Consider the following 14,708-nt stretch of genomic DNA (forward strand, 5'->3'; position numbering starts at 1 on the left):
CCCACCTCCTGGCTGTATGGTTCTGGGACACATGATCCCAGGGGTGTATAGTCTGTTACCCATTCACACAACTAGGTTTCCCTTGAAGTGTGTCAGTGAGGGGCTATGCCTAATGTAGTTAGGAATGTAATGTATTGTCTCACAGTACATTTGTTATACGTTGTTATTTCAACAGTACGTGAAGCTCAGTTTGTTTGGGGGCCTGCGCCCTTTGCTTAGCCTAGCTTACACAGAAATCATCTATATAGGAAATAGGTGGAAGCAGCATTAATGTCAACAGTGTAATGGTTACAGCATCCGCATACTATCTGTGCATTCAAGGTTACAATCCCGATAAAGGCAGGGATGTTTATCATGTGCAAAAGTATACCTTAACCACAGCTTGCATATATAGGTAGTAATTGTCTGTATAATAAACATTCAAAACACCCATATAAACCCATGTGTGCTGGAGTGTAGAGTCAACAGAGAATGTAATGTTATGTCAGCACACAGTGAGATGTTACGTCACTGACATGTATATATCCGGAGTAGTTAGTGGATGTGGCCGTGTTTGCGCACACAGGTTATAAATTACAAAGTTTGTTTAACTGTGATTAACCACTGCTATAATGTCACACAAACACTTTTAAACATGCTTACAACTGCTTAAATGAGCCTTATTCTGCAGTAAAAAACATTTGCATAGCATCGCAGGTGTCGAACCCTGGACCATGCACACTATAGTCATGTGACTTACCACTAAGCAATCCGAGGTGAATATATGTTTCATGGCCTTGAGACTGCACCTTATACGATATGCATTTCACCGAAATGATCACAGATGAGACAGTCACTTTCTGTACATATGTACAGTAGATTGTAATGTACTGTAGTTTGTGAACCAACACATTCCAGTCTACATATGTATTACTGTTACAAACTAATACGATATATATATATATATATATATATATATATATATATAGATATATATATATATATATATATATATATATATATACGTCAGTGATGTCTGCACATAGATAGATATATATATATATATATATATATATATTATACAGTTACATCAATAACCATATATATAAACATCTATGAACACACTCCGTGACACAGAAGCACTCCAAAGGAATAGTGTACACAAAACACATGCAGCTCTGTTATTATAACAATTAATATTAACCTAATTCACCATAGAAGGGGTGGTTATTGTGTATGTGAAGATTGGGATGGGGGAGGAATGATGGGTAATGCAATCATGCATCAAGGAGGGCATGCGTCAGATGTCCAATAAGTGAACTGGAGGGGCATACATGGGGTATGGGGACAATATAAAAAGGACACAAAGAAAGAACCTTTCTCATTCATAATACTCCCTGTCATGTCACATTGCAACACCTAATTTCACAAACATATGAACATTAACATGTATCAGACATATGTACACCAACTGACTGTCACATTTGTTTTCAGTAGTGAGGAATGTCTGTAGTACAATGTATATTCTAAACACCCTAACGTTTGTACATATCTCAGATGCCTTAGTGGTCAAGTCAGTGACTGTGGTGTTCATGGTACCGGGTTCGAGGGCTGTTAGGTTATTTTGAGGGCCAGAATAAGGGCTGTTGGATGCAGGTGAATTAAAGCACTCTTAAGCAGTTGTAAGTGGGTTTCCACATGTTTGTGCGATGGTAAGCAGTGCTGAAATATGGAGAAGGGCTTCACATGGTTAAACTTTGCTTAACGTTGCACAGACCATGGGCAAACCTGGTCACAATCGCGTAAATGTGTATTATTCACACTTTCCCTACCAGTGCCTACTCTGAGAGGAAAAATAATAACACCTTCCAGGAGTAGAACCCACAACCATGTACTCCATTCGCAGAGTAACCTAACACTAAGCTACCTGGGATGTACCTATCCCAGTTGTGTATGCAGACAGGTTAAAATACAAAAGGGAGGAATGTGCTGAACTAGGACAACCCGCCATGTACCCAATTAAAGGTATATGCTCATATATAGATATATAGATATATACTTCACAATGTTGCTCCAGTACAATAAAGGCTGTCCCTTTACCCACGTACCACACTGCTTGGGTAATCCAAAAATCGATCTCAAACGGATATTTTGAAAAAAATTTTTATTGTAAATAAAACGTAAGATACATGAAATAAAAACATTAAACACATAAAAAGAAAAGTAACTGATTTAGCGCTTTCATCTCCTAAACAGAGACTTCTTCAGAATCCAGTTACCATTAACAAACCATGTATTATATATCTCAGTATTTTCAACCCATTGGTTGAGAATTGAGCAATTCCTTTAATTACATAATTAATTACTTGACAAAATCACATATAATTAAAATTAAAATTAAAAGGGCTAGCTTCAATAAAAAGTCTATGCAACACTGCAAAAAACATTGTGTGTAGTAAAATGTATTAAACAGTACTACCTATTAAAGAAACACAAAAAAAACAAAAATAGTATGATGTTATAACACCAAAAGAACCATATATAAATAAGTGCATATTGTTATTGTTATTAGAAACCCTAAAAGCACAGTTGATGTTAATATGAAAGAATATATATTGTTTTATTATGTTTACTAAAAACATCCCTATCCAAAAAATGAATAAATAAATAAATAAATAAATAAGTAAATAAACATATTATTAAATAACTGTGTATGAAGATATATGTATATATGTGTGTCCCAATATATGTGTGTATGAAAATAAGATAAAATGTGATTGAATGTATATTACAATATATGAACTATAAAATACATATATATAAAATATAAAATATAAATGTATAAAAATATATATATAATTATAATATAGAAATGTAAGAATATGTTTAAAATACTAATGACTATGCAAACTGAGTAAGAGTGAACACAATAACAGAAACCCTATCTTGTTGAATTCATAAAAAACAACAAATATAAAAAAGTTGAAATTATAAAAACAGATATTAATGAATGTTACTAAATTGTTCAATAAATATTAATATTAAAAATTATTAAAAATTATTAGTATCGAAATTAAAAAATATATATATTGAGGTATTAAGAACGTTATTAAAAACATAAAATATAAAAATAATAACACCTTCCAGGAGTAGAACCCACAACCATGTACTCCATTCGCAGAGTAACCTAACACTAAGCTACTTGGGATGCACATATCCCAGTTGTGTATGCAGACAGGTTAAAATACAAAAGGGAGGAATGTGCTGAAATAGGACAACCCGCCATGTACCCAATTAAAGGTATATGCTCATATATAGATATATAGATATATATACATAGAGAGAGAGAGAGATACAGAGAGACATGTCGATATATACAGGTCTACATATATATATGCAGATATATAGATAGGTTAAAGACATCTACACATCTATGGAGGTACAGATAAACGTATGCAATAATATATATATCTATATACATACACACACACACACACACACACACACACACACACACACACACATATATATATATATATATATATATATATATATATACACACACACACACACACACACACACACACACACACACACACACACACACATAAATATATTAAATATATATATATATATATATATATATATATATATATATATATATATATATATATATGTGTATACACATACATACAAGTCTTTAGACAGCATCCAAAGTGGTCATATCTGAGTATAACATGGACCATAGCAATCACACATTCTGGCCCCCCCCCCCCAAACAATATGGACATAAAATATGAAGAGTATATGCCAATACACTATTACAAATATGTTCTATGGACACAGTCACCAACACAACTGCAATGACTGCAAATATCCATGACAGAATTACACAGACAGCTTTCATTTTGCAAAACTTTACTACATTCTGATGTATTGCCAAAAGGATTCAAGGACTAACAGTAACTCCATGCAATACAGGAAGCATTTAATAGTGCCTTAATGAATCAGCCTGCAATTACCATAGTATTAGTCCACTAAGGGACAGGTGTTCACATAGGGAAAGAACACCCACACACATATAGACGTTGATAAAAGGAGTTCCTACACACCTGCATGTGCTATGTACACCCACCAACATCTACCCCACAGCTGAAATAATTTCATCAATACATACTGTCATACCATAACCAATTATTCAACTACTGTACAACATCTGCTGAAACCTTACAATACCTGGACACAGACACACTAACATGGCCCTATGTGAAATAGTTGCTGTTATACAATTGAACAGCTGCTGATGTAAAAGGGTTTGTATGAACTAATCCCGTTTCAGAGGGTTGAAAGTTTCATACACCAGGAAGTGATACCAAGTACTGATTATCAGCACAGTATGATACACAGTAACACCAAACTAAATATGTCTGGTAAGCACACTGTAAACCCCCTAACATTATATGCATAGCTATGCAGTCTTGAGCTGGTCAAACAACATGGCCAGACTGAAACATATGCAGAAGTATTAAGTACAGACAAACCCTGCACAAGTAGCAATGTTCAGAAATATAACAGCAGTACTCACATTTAGACCAAATGCTCTAAGCTTTACACACAATATATTACTGTTTGTTTCCTTCCAGCTGTTGCAATAGATTACAAATAAAACTTCCACCCTGTCTTCCTCACAAGTAAGGCAAAGGGACAACGCCCAAGTGGAGAACTCAATTATACTCCACTGTAGCCATGTTATTGGCTAAGGCAGTAGCAGCGCAGCTGATGTGCATGTAATTAGCTACTTAGGAACACCAATTGGTCACCGGGATAGCACATGTTACTGATCTGTAACTATAAAAGGTTGCCTTGTCACACATTCAAACCATCTGTATCTACCTGTAGGACAGTACAAAACACGGAAAGACAAACCGAAAATAAGTAGTACACTAGTTAATAACACCTCCGATTACTAAGAAGGTATGTATAACATGTAGTATGTCCATTTATGTAGTACCTGCACTGTAAGAATTACAGTGTAATCAATGCATGTAGCGGAAATAGCTATCTTGTAGCGATGTATTGTTGAGCTGTAGTAATGCTTGTAGTATTCTATGTGTGTACTGCTGTAGGTCAACGGCACACTCTGCATACACCACAAGGGATGATATGGGCTTGGAACCCACCAATTCGCTTCCAGCCACTGTCATTGTCAAGACTGATCCAACAAGTATGTGCTATAACAGGGGATAGTATATGTCGATATATTGTAACAGTCGACATATGTATGGGTGTATAAGTAAGATGAACATGCTAAAGGTGGGCTTACCCTGCAAATATGGTGTGCATTGTGGGATATTGTGCCAATAACTGTGTAATGTACAGTATTATAAGTAGATCTGTATTCTATTCTACATAGCAGTTATGTTATGTTATGTTATTCAAACAGTAGTAATTTCTATTGGCAATTACAATACTCAATGACAGGATACATAGCATTTGTATTCATCTGACAGGTTAGCAGCATGATAGCAAAGATAATTGGAAGAGCTAGGTAACTATCCATGCACATAACACATGTAATATCCACCTCTCTACTATCATTTGCAAGCAATAACAGCTGTGCATATGTACATGTTATGCAAATGTGTTGTGACTCTTGATACAGGGCTGGGCCAAATGGCTATGTGTGCACCTACATAAAGTGGATATTGAGAGTACAGACACACTGGTTGAATTATTTATGTATTTTTAATTCAATCATTAATTTAAAGAGGTAATTGGGTTCATGATTCTATTGGTTCAGTTAATATTTAAATTTGTATTTAAGTGAAAACCAATTGTGAACGTTGTTTTTTGCCTTGAAAAAGATCTTCGAAAACGTATGTTTGTATATTAGCGTTTGGATTCTACTAATAAACTGCCTTGGAATTTTTGTACTTGGTTGTCGGTCTGTACCCTTATCTGGTTCTCTGGAGCGAATCAATTTTGGTTTTGGGTTTCAATATTTCGCTTCATTTCCATCCTGTTGGTTTTCCTGGTTTAAAAGTGATGGCCGAGTTTCCAGGGGCTGAGACCGAGACCGAGACTGAACTTCGAGGCGGGGACAAGGGTGAACTTCGAAAGATGATTGGCCAGTTATCTCAACTGGTGGAACTGCTCACCCCAGCTTGTCAGTCGATAGTAACTATGGCTTCTAGTCGGAGCGCTTGTTCTTGTGTGAAACTCGTTACTACTCCACCAAATACTGAAGGAAATATCAACACCACTAAATCCCATGAGGGTTTTTTAGCTATTTTAAATTCAAACACGCAAAACTATGAGGATTTTCCTCGCATTTTACGTTCTAACAACACTGTTCCTGAAGCCCACGAAGGTCATGACAACTTGCGTTGTTTGGACGACAGAGCTGTGGATCCTCCACCAGCACAAGGTGACTTTATTGACAATTATTTAGACAACTATGAATGTTTCATTGGCCAAGACTATTCTTTACATTTCAACCACCAAGAGGGGAGCAATAAAGAAAAAGAAAAAAATACTAGAACTTATAGGGAAAGCTTGGATGCTTTGTTTTTTTATATGGACAAATTTAAAAGGTTAGGTTGTGATAATACCTTTCTTAAAGAATGTATTAGCAATAATGTTGTTCCCAAAGGTTTGAGGGTTAGCAAATTTCCCAACCGTGTTGAAATTGGTTCTGTATTTCATTCTGAACTTTTAAAAATTTTTGATAGATGTGGTTTAGACATTGTTAGGGCTCTTATTGTGGAAAATGAACGTATTAGAAAATTATTGTTGGAAAAAATGGAAACTATCAATTCTGCCATTATGGATGACCTATTGTTTAGTGTGGAGTCTGAGAAAGCACATTATTTTAATATATTTAAACAGATTGACTTGGACTGTAAAAACAACATGATCAGAAAGCAAGGTAAATTAGAAAGGGATATAAAGGATTACCATAATGGTACTGCTTATCCCAAACCAAGACCCTTTTATCCATACACCACGGAAAAGTTTAATAATAATAACCAAAACAAGAACCACTTTCAACCCACTACTAACACTAACCCCATAGGTGATGACAACCATGAAGTTTTTTATGAACCTCATCACTCAGACCCACTGGATTTTCCACCCCTTCCACGGAGATCCAACAGGATTCGGAACCAGAAACCGGTTTATTACAATCCACCTTACCACCACAGGGGGAACTCCAGATATTAGTTTTCAATTCAGGAATCAAACAACATGGTAACATTTTTGAACACAATGGTTATAGGATTTTTAACTATAGTTCCGAAATTATTAATTTGGAACATTTTAAATTGTTTTCAAAGGGTTTTAAATATATACCCATTAGAAAAGGGAATATTCCACAGTCTATTATAGATCTGAAATTATTTTTACGAAAAAGAAATTTGACATTGGTGTTGGCAGATGCACCATGTGCACACAGTTATTCTATTTTGAAGAAAAAAAGCACCTTTAATCCACCCCTCCACCCTCAGCTTAAGAACTTAGAAATTATTATGGAAAGGGAGATTAGGAAAACTATTAATACACACAGGATATTTTCTAACCTTCCCAAGGACGAGAGATTGCTTTTGAACCAGCTTATTAATAACTCAACCTTAAGAATTATGCAACCTGGCAAAGGAGGGGGTACAGTTTTAATGGACTACATATTATATGAATCAAAAATGAAAGATCTGTTAATGGATAACTCCAAGTATTCTAAAGCCTCCATCAATGAGGTCAATATTGCTCAAACCAAAATTGGTTTACTTTTAAATGACCTGTTAATGGAAGAATCCATAGATTTGGACACCTACAACTTTTTGTATAATAGATACCCTAGGACCCCATCAGTTTTTGGCATTCCCAAGGTCCACAAGGATTCCCTTGACCCGCCCTTAAGACTTATTTTCTCTTCGGAAGGGTCCATGACAGCCCCCCTAGCCAAATACTTAGATGTAAAACTGAAAGCCCTCTCCAATCAAGGGAGTACCATTCTAAAGGATTCCTGGGATTTTTTAAGACACATTAAACCAGAACTTTTCCATCCAAACCTAACATTTGTTACTTTAGATATAGTTGACCTTTTTGGTTCTATTCCACACGAAACAGGTTTATTATGGTTGGAGGAAAGTATGAGAGATTCGGTTAACTTTGGTTCTGATGATTTCAATACCTGTTTAATGCTTATGGAAATAGTACTCAAAAACAATTTTATGTTTTTTGAGGGTGAATTTTTCAAACAGGAGAGAGGTGTTGCTATGGGGGCAAAATGTGCCCCTACTTATGCAAATATAGTTCTATCTTGGTGGGAGAAATTATTTGTTACCAATTGTGAATTTTCACACTGTTGGTGTTTTTACAAACGTTTTCTGGATGACATTGTCATTTTTTGGCATGATTCACATGAAAGATTCTTAGAATTCCTTTCATACCTTAAAGGGACAACAGATTTTCTCGATTTCACATATTCAATTAATCAAAGGGAACTCATATATTTGGACATTTCCTTGGCCAAATCAGACCACCATTTTTCTTCTAAAGTATATCGTAAGAAAACTTTTTCAAATTCATATCTACATTTTAATAGTGGTCACCCATTCTTTCAAAAAAAGAACCTGGTCAAGGGGCAGTTAGTGAGAATAAGTCGAATGACATCTGAAGAACATGATTTTGCTAAGGAATTAGAATTTGTGGCTCAGTTGTTTCGAGACAGAGATTATCCTGACCAACTAATTAAAGATATTACAGACGAGGTAGTTCAAGGTAGGAAAGGGAGGTTTGCACCTATTTTAGGACAAGATGAAATTTTGAATACTCCCAACCATGATTTACCCTCCAATACTCTCTATGAAGGGGCTTATATTATGGATTATACTGGAGACTCACGTAACATAAGGGAAGTTATTAAGAGAGAATGGGAACGGTTTCTCCAGTTTACTGAACTAAAACAAATTCAAAATCCACCTTTGAAATTTATATATAGGAGAGATACCAACTTTAAAAGACTTTTTGAATTTGGTGGCCCCAGATTTGATCATTCCTCTAGAAGAAAGGGGACTTACAAATGTGGGTCATGTTCCCAATGTTCTCATGTTGAAAATTGTACTAGTATTTTTATTCCTAGTAGGAACAGGCATATTAGGAGTAATACATTTTCCAACTGTAACAGTTATGGTGTGGTCTACATTGCTGTGTGTTCCCCCTGTGGTTCCTTTTATGTTGGTAAAACTGAAAGGAAACTAAAAACTAGGATGTATGAGCACCATTATGAAATAAAAAAGGAAAATATCAACAATGCACTTTTTAGACATACTCTTTTATGTCCAACAGCCTCCTTCCACTTTTTCGTTATTGAAGTGGTTCCTAAAGAAATTAGGGGAGGTATGTGGGAGACCAGGTTAGAATATAGAGAGTTGTATTGGCAGATTATTTTAGAAGCTACTAGCATTCCTGGTCTAAATGACACAATTTCTTTAATGCCAGTTTTAAAGTTAAGAAGTGCAAAATTATAAACTGCCACTAGATGTCACCAATACCATTTTATTATACACATCAGAATCAACTTATTTTTACAATTCAAACATATTTATTACATATTTATAATAATTAATTCTATAATTATTTGATTAAAATATTATTGGTTATGCAAGATTTTGAATTTTACCTAAATCAATTGATTTTGAATGTTGTTTTTGCTTGGAAAAGGTTTTACCAAATGCATATTTTTATTTCAATGTTTAGAGCTAAGAAGTGCAAAACTACAAACTACCACTAGATGTCATCAAGCTATTTTTCGTGTATATTTGAAACAACTAATTATAGATGAATAATGTTTTAATTACAGTATATACAACAAGAATTGATTTTCAATTTGGTATAACATATATTAAATGGTTTTTAAAGAGTTTCCTATATGGGGAGGAAGATCATTGTTCTGTATCATTCGTTTTTATGTTTTTTTATATTTATGTATTTTTAATTCAATCATTAATTTAAAGAGGTAATTGGGTTCATGATTCTATTGGTTCAGTTAATATTTAAATTTGTATTTAAGTGAAAACCAGTTGTGAACGTTGTTTTTTGCCTTGAAAAAGATCTTCGAAAACGTATGTTTGTATATTAGCGTTTGGATTCTACTAATAAACTGCCTTGGAATTTTTGTAGTTGGTTGTCGGTCTGTACCCTTATCTGGTTCTCTGGAGCGAATCAATTTTGGTTTTCAGACTGAAACATATGCAGAAGTATTAAGTACAGACAAACCCTGCACAAGTAGCAATGTTCAGAAATATAACAGCAGTACTCACATTTAGACCAAATGCTCTAAGCTTTACACACAATATATTACTGTTTGTTTCCTTCCAGCTGTTGCAATAGATTACAAATAAAACTTCCACCCTGTCTTCCTCACAAGTAAGGCAAAGGGACAACGCCCAAGTGGAGAACTCAATTATACTCCACTGTAGCCATGTTATTGGCTAAGGCAGTAGCAGCGCAGCTGATGTGCATGTAATTAGCTACTTAGGAACACCAATTGGTCACCGGGATAGCACATGTTACTGATCTGTAACTATAAAAGGTTGCCTTGTCACACATTCAAACCATCTGTATCTACCTGTAGGACAGTACAAAACACGGAAAGACAAACCGAAAATGAGTAGTACACTAGTTAATAACACCTCCGATTACTAAGAAGGTATGTATAACATGTAGTATGTCCATTTATGTAGTACCTGCACTGTAAGAATTACAGTATAATCAATGCATGTAGCGGAAATAGCTATCTTGTAGCGATGTATTGTTGAGCTGTAGTAATGCTTGTAGTATTCTATGTGTGTACTGCTGTAGGTCAACGGCACACTCTGCATACACCACAAGGGATGATATGGGCTTGGAACCCACCAATTCGCTTCCAGCCACTGTCATTGTCAAGACTGATCCAACAAGTATGTGCTATAACAGGGGATAGTATATGTCGATATATTGTAACAGTCGACATATGTATGGGTGTATAAGTAAGATGAACATGCTAAAGGTGGGCTTACCCTGCAAATATGGTGTGCATTGTGGGATATTGTGCCAATAACTGTGTAATGTACAGTATTATAGGTAGATCTGTATTCTATTCTACATAGCAGTTATGTTATGTTATGTTATTCAAACAGTAGTAATTTCTATTGGCAATTACAATACTCAATGACAGGATACATAGCATTTGTATTCATCTGACAGGTTAGCAGCATGATAGCAAAGATAATTGGAAGAGCTAGGTAACTATCCATGCACATAACACATGTAATATCCACCTCTCTAGTATCGTTTGCAAGCAATAACAGCTGTGCATGTGTACATGTTATGCAAATGTGTTGTGACTCTTGATACAGGGCTGGGCCAAATGGCTATGTGTGCACCTACATAAAGTGGATATTGAGAGTACAGACACACTGGTTGAATTACCAGGTTTGTGTAGCCCAACCTCTCATTGCCAACCTAACAGCCGCCTGCACATACTGTATGTAAGGTAGTGCACAGCACTGGCAATGAAACAGGTTGCATATCATCTTTAAATCCAGTGTAACATCTGCAGTAGGAGTGTAAGATGTAGGAGACAGCTGCCCATGTGTAATAGCCGCATCATAGGTGATGGCTCACACTATCTGATGATATCCTGATCATGTTGATAGTGGCATCAGAGTCTATTGATACATGACTCTGTTTGGAGAGTGGGTGTCTGTGCCCAACAGAGCTCATGGTCCTGGTGGATATGTGAGTATATACCCAGAGAAGGAAATAGACTTGTAGGCACTTGCATCATCTGTAATCAACTAACAGTATGTGATGTGCAGTGCTCCTCAGAAGAGGATTGCTGCTAAAGGTAGCTACAATGTTTCCATAATAGCCAGTGTTGTCACATCCATAACACAAATATTTATATGTGAGCATCACTGTCTACAACATCTTCATAGGCAATAAGTAAACTAAATACAGTACATGGTACTTGTAGTACTGACTGCTCATACAGGCATGTCCACTAGTCAGCTACTGGTGTTTACTAATGTCAGCTTTGTGTATGTGGCCATCCTGGGGGAATGTAATCTCTATGCCATGTACACTGCCAGACCCACCTAACACCACACCCCACACATTGTTTGGGATGCAGCTACAGGGGTAACCTGGAAGGCTGCCCAGTCTACAGCCATGACTGGACTGGACAGTCATGAGGTGTAGGTTAACACATGCAGCTCATCAACACAACCAACACATACCCTTACCAGAACACAGTAAGGAAACCCACACACACTACCATAAATCACACACATTCACAGACACGTCTAAGTATCTGGCCAAACAAGTGACCCCCCCCAAGCAAGAAGAGACAGACACTGAAATACACAAACTGTATGACATAGTTTGCATAATTGTGCCACACCTCTGAACACATGACTGGAAACATGCCCAACAGTGCTCAATTGTGAATGCAAACTCTAGCACTATGTTACACACCAACCTATATGAGGGCATACATACTGTCAGCTGCCTGTCTGCCATGATTAGCCACATACTCATACACTCAGACCACCTTTTGAACTATACACATGGCTCTGGCATATTCCATGTTGTTGTGCAGGACCTGTGATGCAGTAGCCTGGACTGCATGGCAACACATGTAGGAACTGTCAGGTCTTGTAGCCCATGCAGGTATGTCCCAAGGCCTGGGGAGCATTTTGCCATTGGCCAGAATGATATTGCAGTACAGGGACAAAAGGATTGTATTCCACAATTGTCTAGTGTAGTAGTGCATGTCAAAGGGTATCCAGTATCTGTGGTCCTGCGATAACATGGCTGACAGACCATGATGCTTTGCCAGACAGGGTCTGCACCTGTCACCCCTGGGAATCTGGATACTGCCTAGGTCTCATGCTTCCCTTATAGTGCCTTCATCATGCATGGTTTAAGTGAGGGTCCACTGCTGTTACAGGGACAGCCAAGCAATAAACTGTGGGTCTCGCTACACAATGATACATGTCAGAAACACTATACGGACACACATATGTCAATCCCTAACACGGAGAACATATCTGTGCAGTGGCTGAGACATGTTTCAATGCTCCGGAGAGCACACCTACATGACCATGTTATAACACATCATCTCTTGCCCATTATCCTTTATTGGAACACACGGGCCACAGGTGTGTCCATATTCCTGAAGGATATGTACACCCCCACGCTAACTGCACTTGCATAACATCAAATTCATTATGCTGAACAACTACCTTTGTGTCAAAGTGGAATCCAAAATGCGCCTTGAGACAGATCACCCACCAGGCCATGGACTTCCAAACTGTCATAATGTGCTGTAATGGGGAAGATAGGGTCTGAGACAGAACCATAATAATAGCTACTCTCAACTATTCCATTATGAACTGGAAAGACTCCTCATGTACCAACACCTGCAGTCAATGCATGTTGGATTTCATCGACCCCACTGACCTGGATCACAGTAGTCATACAAACAGGGCTAACAGTATGCTACACATAGTTAGTCTCCAATGCCAATGTTATGTTTCCTAAGAGCAGAGTGGTGTGTGTCATGGCACCCATGCAGATGGACAATGCATGTGCAAATGCTGAATCCTACACAAATAAACCTTAAGCATTTCCATATGTGCAGTGATTGTGCCATTGAAACAGAACCAGAATTCAACACAACATGAACAAGAAGGCAAATTGGTGGTACAATGCTTTAAACTGTACTGCAGAAGGTAGTAACTGTTGCAAGAGTGGACACACATGAGTGTAGGTGATCCCTGGTCAGCCTCAGTGAGATACAGATACACAATAAAAAACCACGCAAAGCTACTGTGAAACTAATCAGCCACATATTATGAGGCCAAGCACAGAGAACTCTATAGCTGCATCATTAATCATAATGGCAATGACAAGACATGCCGTGCTGCACAGCACTATGGCATGGGAAGCACTGCACCTACAGAAATAGCACCCATTCATATAGATTAGGTCTTGGAGAACCTAAACACACTCCACCCCTCCCCCCAACAGGTTTACTTAGTAATATATCCATGTACACTAAAGGGCCACTGTACAAACAGCTATGTAGGTACAAGCTGCACTCTCTAAAGCCATACCTACAGTTTTCATGGGACCTGTCAATATCCCAGGGTGTATCCTGCACAAATGTAAGAACATTGAACTATCCACATACACATCAAGTTCAATCATAGCTCCATGTCAGGCTGTGTGCACACCATATGGTGCACAGCAACAGTTACCACACCACACAAAGGGAGAGACACCATTGATAATGGGACATAGTGCACAACTAGTCTGCTGAGTCTGGTCTGTATGGCCATGAACCGTGAGCAACGTATTTGATTTACTCAGTACTGATGTAGATGACAGTAGTCAGTCAGGGGTTTGAGCCCCTATACTGGTAGGTGTATGACAGACGATACTTAGGTTTTAGTCTCCAAGCCCTTCTCTGATGTACTTTGTCTCTGTCTGTCCCTCCCACACACTCTCTGGTGGATGGGGAGGTGTACACCTACTCAGCAGCAGCTTGTGCTTTGTAAGTGATGGTCATGATCAGGTGATGGCCTCTGCTCCTATTGCAGTCCTCTTTTAGCTGATTGTATGTGGAACAGCTGTGATGATGTTCCCATAGCCAATCACATGAAAAACACAGAAAAATATGT

Source organism: Protopterus annectens, chromosome 5.part1 (assembly GCF_019279795.1).
Source record: "Protopterus annectens isolate FY-2018-M chromosome 5.part1, PAN1.0, whole genome shotgun sequence".
Lineage (NCBI taxonomy): Eukaryota > Metazoa > Chordata > Ceratodontiformes > Protopteridae > Protopterus > Protopterus annectens.